Consider the following 8,665-nt stretch of genomic DNA (forward strand, 5'->3'; position numbering starts at 1 on the left):
CTTACAAATAAAGGAATTAAAGTCTAAACTTGCTCTAATGATATCCTCATAGAACAAATAAATCGGGGTAGCACCTTTGTGTTTGCTGTTGACTGCTTGAACAACATTAATTGCATCACACTCTAGTTTCCACGTCCCTGTATCCAAGTCTGTTGGCAAACTTCACACCAAAAGCAGCAACACCTGCTTCTGCCAAGTCCGGGGACCAGCATACATCGAGCTTTTTGACTGCAGCTACTAGTAACTCTCCAGCCGCATCTCTTATAACCACTCCAAAACTCACCCCATTTCCAGCCATTACATGGGCATCAACATTCCCTTTTACCATGGGAGCAGAAGGGGGAAGCCATCTAGAGTTTGAACTCACACACTACTAGAAATAGGCTGATTTCCGACGGACCGTTTCTGACGGACATGTTTTTCCGTCGGAAATTCAGTAAAATTCCGGCGGAATAAATTTCCGTCGGAAATTTCCTACGGAATAAAAATCCGTCTGAATTTATGGGATTTCCGACGGAAATTTAATGTTTCGACGGAAATAAAATCCGTCGGAAACTTCCTACGGATTATTCCGTCGATACATTAAATTTCCGGCGGAAATAAAATCCGTCGAAAATTTTATTTTCCGACGAAAAAATATTCCGTCGGAATGTAATTAAATAATAAAAAAAAACCTAACCCTAACACAACCCTAAAAAATACCCGGATCCCCCCTTTTATTTCTCGTTTCTCTCTCCTCTCCTCCCCTACGCCTCTTCTTCTTCTCTTTCTCTCTCCTCTCTTCTCCTTCTCCTCTCATTCTCTCTTTCTTCGATCTCCTCCTTCACAGCCACACCATTCCGGCCATGTCATTCTCCTTTTTCGATCTCCTCTTCTTCTTTTCAACGGCGACAACAACAACAACCACACCATTCCGGCCACCGCGCAGCGACAACAACGACCTAGTAGCGTGGAAACCACCGCAACGACAACAACAACACCAGCCCAAGCAGCAACGACAATAACAACTGTAGATCTAGTTTTTTTTTTTTTTTAAAAAAAAAAACAATTCTAATTATAATTAAATTTTTAATATAATTGTAATGTTATTTTATTAATTTCAGAAGATAATTGTATATTTATTTAATTTGTTTGATTTCAATTTTTTTTTGTTTATTTTTTTCGATTTATGGTTGTTTCGATTTATGGTTGTTTGAGTTTTGGTTGTTTCAATTTTTAGTTGTTTTGATTTTTGGTAAGGGAATTGGGGCTGGATCTAGGTAGATTTGGCGTTTCCGATTTGGGTTTTATTTTGTTATTTCTCGTTTTTTCGTATTTTTTTTCGTATTTGGGTTAGGTGGTTGGTCAGGGTGGGTGGGTTAGGTGGTTGGTTAGGGTAGGTGGGGTAAGTTTGGTTATGGTGGGTGGGGAAGTTTGGTCGGGTTTGGGTTGGGGGGGTGGGGGTCTGGTCTGGGTTGGGGTTGGTGGTGCTGTGGGTAAGGGTTGGGATGCGTGGGTTAGGTGGTTGGTTAGGATGGGTCTGGGTAAAGAGGTGGGGTGGTTAGGGTGGGTCTGGGTTAGGGTGGTTTGGTTAGGGTGGGTTTGGGTTAAGGCTGAGGTGGTTAGGGTGTGCTTGGGTTATGGTGGGTCTGGGTTAGGGTGGGTGGTTATGCGTGGGTTAGGGTGGGTCTGATGTAGTGGTGGTGGTGGTCTGAGGTGGTGACACGTCGTGCTGATAGTGGCGCGCCGTGTTTTTTTTTTGTTTTTTTTGCAGGACATTCCGACGAAATTTCCGTCGGAATAATCCGGCGGATTTGTATTCCGTCGGAATTTTCCGATGGACTTTCCGGTGGCCGGAATATATTTTCCGATGAATTAATTCCGTCGAAAATTCCGCCGGAAAAAACTGTTTCCGTCAGAATTGATTTTTCCGACAGAATTGGCGATTTTACCTACAAAGGGTGTTTCGACAACCAGTTACGACGGAAATTCCGTCGGAACAGTGTTTTCCGACGGAATTTAGGGTGTTTCCGACGGAATTTTTCCGTCGAAAATGGCCTGTTTTCTAGTAGTGACAGGTAAAGAATTCACCTTCATCTGAACCTTCGAATTGTACGTGGTATAATCCACATACAGCTTCACAAAACCCACAGCCACACTCACTGGATTAGACACCAGCTTACCATTAAAAATAGTCTTGTTTCTGCAGTGCCACGCAGCCCAAGCAAGCGAGCAGAAAAAACGTAGCCTCTCCCCATCAACCTTCCCAGCCACCCAAAACCAAGACATAGGAGCTTCATTTAGTAGCTGCATAAACTCACTTTGCTCCCAAACTTTAAGAGCAAAATTACAATGAAAAAGGGAGTGTGTTATTGTCTCATCCCCCCCTTCACAGACATTGCAGCACTTCGAAGGCCTGATATGGCGTCTGTACAGGACATCCATCATACCAAGAGCAGTAAATCTCTGTTACTCACTGTGAGAAACGTTTTTGTTTCTCACAGTGGCAGTTTCGTAAATAAAATGTACCACCGTGACTAAAGTTGTACAATTTTATCATCCATTTCGTAAATAAAATGTACCACTGTGACTAAAGTGGTATATTTTATTTACGAAATTGCCACTGTGAGAAACAAAAACGTTTCTCACAGTGAGTAATGGGGGCGCCCTCCACCAAGAGTTCCCTTGCAAGCTCTCCAAATGAAATGGCTAAGTTTAGGTGGTCCACCCAAGCTCCAAACCTGTTTCCATAGGCTAGTTTCAGAACTGCCATAGAACAGCTCCCATGTGCGAAGGTGCCCAAGTCTCCCTAACCAATAACCAGATTTCGCCGAGTACAAACCATCAGACGACGTTGCCCACCAAAAATCTCTCATCACAGGGCCAACTTATAGATAGGGGGTATTCAATATAGCTCTACAGTCAGCTTCATTAAAATTGTCGTTCAACACATCAACATTCCATCGACCATTGTCAAAATCGATCAAATCACAGACACGCAACTCGGGATAATAGTGGGGTAAAGGTGTAGGTACATAATGTTGACAATCCCCTTGCAACCAGGAATTATCTCAGACTCGTATCAAAAATCCATTACCAACACGCCACTTAAGTCCATCAAGAAGGAGGGATTTCGCCCCCCACAAACTTCTCCAACTATAACTCGGATCAAAGCCACAAGAAGCATCTAAAAAAATCAGAATTTTTGTAGTAGCGAGCCTTCAAAGTGGACTGCAGTAAGGAGTTACCATCCTTCATCAACCACCAACATTGTTTTGCCAACAACGCTTGATTAAAACACTTGAGGTCTCTAAATCCCATGCCACCCATGACTTCGGTAAACACAAATTTTCCCAACTATGCCAATGCATTTTTCTCTCTGAACCCTCGAATCGTGCCAAAATAGCAAGCATTTCATCAATAAGTTCATCCGGGATTCTAAAGATACTCATCATTTAAGTGGGAATTGCTTGGGCGACGACTTTAATTAAGATCTCCTTTCCCGGTCTCGATAACAATTTCTCCTTCCATCTTTGCATTTTCTTCCATATTCGATCTTTCAAACAAGAGAAGACTGCCTTCTTTTATCTCCCAATTATAGTTGGAAGCCCCAAGTACTTTTCGTGCCTGTCGACCTCTCGAACCCCAGGAGCCTCCACAATTGCACTTCTTTGTGCTATCGTAACACATTTACTAAAAGTTACTTATGTCTTGCTTAGATTAACTTTCTAACCGGATGCTCTTTCATACGTACTGATTATATCGGCCACTTTAGAGCATTCTTGCAAGTTTGCTTTTGCAAATATGATACTATCGTCAGCAAAAAATAAATGAGAAATCCTCGGGGCCCCTTTGCAAATCCGAACACCCCGAATCTGATTCTGCGCTGACGCTTTTGAGAGCAATGTAGAAAAAGCCTCTGCACAAAGAAGGAAAAGATATGGAGAAATAGGATCCCCCTGCCTCAAACCACGTGACGGAGTAAGAGAACCCGGTCCGTAATCATCCCATTATACTTGAAAGAAAAAGAGACACCGGAGAGACAATGCATAATTCTAATAATCCACGGCAAACTAAAGCCAAATTTTGCCATAACTCTCTCCAAGAAGCTCCATTCTACCCTGTCATATGCTTTAATCATATCTAATTTTAAAGCAGCAGTACCATCCTGACCTTCACCTCCCCGTTTCATGGCATGAAAAATTTCGAAAGCAATTAGTGCGTTATCAGTTATTAGTCTTTTCGGAACAAACGCACTTTGTTGAATTGAAGTAATTGTTTCAAGCATCGGTTTAAGTTTATTTGCAAGTGTCTTAGAGATGATTTTTATATAAGATATTACATAAAGTAATAGGACGGAATTTTGACATACTCTTCGAATCATCACATTTCGGAATGAGCACAATATAGGTAGAATTAATATCATTTAAGCACACATCACCACTCCACCAGCTTTTCACAAAACGAATCACATCCCCAACAAGAATTTAGTTAGAATTCAGAGAACTAAAAAAATAAGAGCTCAAAACAAGATACTAAAGAGAGAGAGAGAAGGAAAAAAGAAAAAAAAAAAAAAAAAAAGAGAGAGAGAGAGAGAGAAATTTAACAAGAATTTTAGGCAGTATCCTATGAAATATCCAATATCCGCATAAACTGCAAGTAAAATCAGCAAAAAAATACAAGGCAGAAAAACAGAAAATTGAGAGCACCAAACCAGATACTAAAAACAGATAATGAACATTAATTTTTGGTTTTTGAACAGCTACACATTACATAACAAGTTGCCAATAACCATCTAAAAGCTAACAAACTACTACTAAGTTTGAAAGCTTTAATCTATGTGACAATTTCTCCATTTCCGAAATGTGCAAAATTATGAAGAAAATCACTTATGTTAGTCCATAATTAAAGTACTTACTAGTGGCTATGATAGCACACACATAACCTTCTTAACATAGACAAACTAGTTGAATTAAGCAGAGATCCTAGGAACAGCCTTGCACACCAAAGACGACTTCATTTCCATGGAAAGGTTGAGGCACTCGGTCAAGTCCACACCATTCTCGGTCGGAACCCACCTGAAGTTCTGAAGCATCTGAGCCAACCACAGCTGAGCAGTAGCCATACCCATTGCCTTTCCGGGGCAGACACGACGTCCTGCTCCGAAAGGTGCCAGCCTCAGGTCTGAACCCATGATTGGGACATCCTCTTCCATGAACCTCTCGGGTTTGAACTCGTTGGGGTTAGACCAGATCTTCTCGTCGTGGGTGATGGCGTACATGTTGACCATAGCGGTGGTTCCGGCTGGGACGAAGTGGGGACCGACGTGGGTGTCGTGGATGGAAAGACGAGCCCATGATAGAAGTGGGCCTGGTGGGTGGACTCTCAATGTTTCCTTGAGGATGGCTTGGAGGTATGGTAGGTTGGGGAGGTCTGAGTCGGCGACTTGCCTGTTGACTCCGACTACGCTGTCGATTTCAGCTTGGGCCTTGGCTTGAATGTCGGGGTGCACCACCATCCTTGCTAGAGTCCACTCTAGTAGGATTGCAACTGTGTCTGTTCCCCTGAATATCATTTCCTGCATTTAAAAACCAAACATTATTTAACGTTTTGTAGCACTCCATAATTAACATTTACTCATAGTACATTAGCTTTGGTCTTTAATCTTTACAAGTTGTGTGAAATAATGTAAAGTATACACGTCTAAACCAATAAGCATAAAAAGGTACATATCAAAGAACCCACTAACTAGATGCCCTAATATTAACCCATTCTAAGAAAAAAGCATACTTTGTACATAAATACCAAATATATTTTGGCAATAATAAAGACACAAGTTACTTGTATAGCATGTACTCCATCTGTCCCTATTTTGTCCCATTTGACTATGCACGGTCTCAACACTTGTTTTAAAACGTCTATATATATTTATTTTCATATACGTAAAAATTATAAAAACGTGATATTATTAAAATATACTATGAGACGAATATAACTAGAATTATCTCTTATAGATTAATGGTAATTTAAGGTCAAAGTTTCCAAAATTTGACCCAAAAATAGCCATGGAGTAAAAATTAAGGGGTAGAGGGAGTATGCAATATGAACCAACACCCAACAATATGGCACATATAGTATACCATTTTCTAACATTACAAACTAAATTTAGAACAAAAAAATAAAACATATCATGAACAACACACGTAACATGAACAAAAAAATAGAAAGAAATCATACCCAAAGAAGAGCAATCATGTCAGAGTCAGAGAGCTTGTTCTCTCCATCTTCCAAGTCCAAAAGAACATCAACGAAATCCTTTGAATCATCATCAACCTTCTCACTCCTCAATGCCCTGTGCTCTTCAATCACATTACCAACATACTTGTTTACCTTACCAACAAGATTCTTGCACCTTCTCCTTACTCCTTGTAAATCCAACCACCTTAGAGGGGCAAAATGGTCTCCCCAGTTGAATATTCCCAACAATTCATAACCTTCCTTAACCAATTCTTCAAGGTTATCAGCTTCCTCGGTCCTCTTACCGAAGAAATCGTAACTCTTTCCGAACACACTCATCATGACATTGTTCATGATCCGAAATGCAACACATTTTTGATCTCAACATTTCCCTCATTTCCCATAATAGTAGTGATTTGGTTCACCATTTGATTACCAATTTCTTGGCGGAATCCTCCGAAGTTGGAAATTCTTCTCGGGCTGAAAAGATGGGTTGCGGAAATCCTTCGGAGGTTCCTCCAGTAATCAACCGAAGGGTGCAAACCCCATAGCCCTGTTAAAGAGAAGCTCATAGGCTGACTCCTTAATAGGACGATCAGCGAATTCGGAGCTGTTTAAAATCTCTTTAGCAGTCTCGGGTTCACTCGCTATAACAAAGCGAGTCAACCCAACTGAGAACGCCATCAACGGCGTAGCCTTGAGGCTAGTGGCAATACTGGATAGGATTCTATGAGTTTTTTCGGAAGCGAAAACATGGCCAAGACCAATAAGGGGTAACCCGGTTGGACCAGGAATAGCCGAAGCGGACTTACCGTTGCCACTTCGGTTGTTTTTAACTGCGGAAAGAGACCATGCTAAGCCTCCTGGTACAAGAATATGGTGAAAAGGGAAAGAAATGCGGCAAATGAAAGGAAAATGGGTGCAGAAAGAAGGATGACGCTGTTGGCAGCAATGAGAAATTCGTTGCTAAAGTTTCTGCTGACATTTTTTTGGGTTTTTTTTTTTATTTTTTTATTTTGGCACAAGAGAATTTTGTTAGGTTGAAAAATGAAAGAAAGAAGATGAAAGGATGGTTTGGTGAGGTAGAAGAAGTGTGAAGGGCAGTTATTTATAGTGGTTGTAAAATACCATATAATATTACTTTAATTTAATATAATATATAATATTTTAAATGTAATTTATTTCATGTATTGGGAGTTTAAACTTCAGATTATGTTAATGGTAAATAACGGTGAAAAAGATGAAGGTTGAAAAAAAAAGGAGTGAATATTTATTGTGTGAGGCGGTTAGGAGTAAAGTGAAAGAGTGATATTTTGATATTTATGAAAAGAGATTGTATTGATATCTTATACTCTTGGTACTAAAAAGATGCATGTTTAGAGTAATGGAGATATTTCATGATATTGTTCATTTATGGTTTGGAGTACGAACAGAATGCTTATGTTCCTCTTGCTCTTCATTCTATTTCAAAAATGCAATCCGTAATCAATTGCAATTTCTGTAAGTTTATTGATCAACTAGGTTAAACTCTGTGCTATTGCACGGTTTTTAATCATATATAGTTATAATAAATAAATTAATATTTTAATTAGAAATTTTAATTTAATTTTTATGTAAAGCAAATGTTATAATATATTTATATAATCACTATTTATGGTAAAAATAATTTATTTAAGTAAGCACTTTTTGGAGGGAAAATTTTCAATATAACGTTGTCAAATGTCATTTTGAATTCACCTTTAGTAATATGTAATAGATATCTTTAATTTTGACATTTTTTTACTAATAATATTTATAAAAATATAAATTATTACTAATTTTATAAATAAATACATTTTTTGAATTAATCTATTCTTATTTTTATTTTATCTTTTTAGTTGTAGACGAAAACTTTAAAGAGATATTGAGTATCTATCTATCTAATAACTTATAACTAAAAGCGAATAACCACTGACACTTGTCATTATCTTGTGAAAAAATTTCCCGCCTTTTTTTTTTTTTTTTTTTTACTATTTTACCTTATAATATTTTCTTTTCAATTTGATAATCATATTCCATATATATCCAAATGAAATATTTCTGCGAATTCTAACCTAATAATAATAGTATAAAAATAAGTTAAAAACGACTAGTTTCACGTCAAAAAAAAACAAGACTTTTTTATTTTGGGAGGGGGGGGGGGGATTTATTACAATTAATCTTTAAAATATCCTTAAGTCAACATATAAAAAGACTTAAGTATAAACCTTTGATTATATGTTCATAATGGCAGAAAATGTAGTCATTATTATTTTTCCATAAATATTATTTTATGTGTTCGACTAAATAACGCTAAATATATACTCCTTATTATTATTATTATTATTATTATTATTATTATTATTATTATTTATTATTATTAAAGGATAATTTGTACTCTATTATGTGGCCCTAACGATTAGCCTTTGTT

General features: G+C 38.1%; 1 pseudogene; it reads right to left on the minus strand.

Moving 5' to 3' along the window:
• Nucleotides 1-4,697: 4,697 nt before the first annotated feature.
• LOC110702729 lies at nt 4,698-7,385 on the minus strand (annotated as a pseudogene).
• Between the last annotated feature and the right edge of the window lie 1,280 nt (nt 7,386-8,665).

Source organism: Chenopodium quinoa, unplaced genomic scaffold, assembly GCF_001683475.1.
Source record: "Chenopodium quinoa cultivar QQ74 unplaced genomic scaffold, ASM168347v1, whole genome shotgun sequence".
NCBI classification, from domain to species: Eukaryota; Viridiplantae; Streptophyta; class Magnoliopsida; order Caryophyllales; family Amaranthaceae; genus Chenopodium; species Chenopodium quinoa.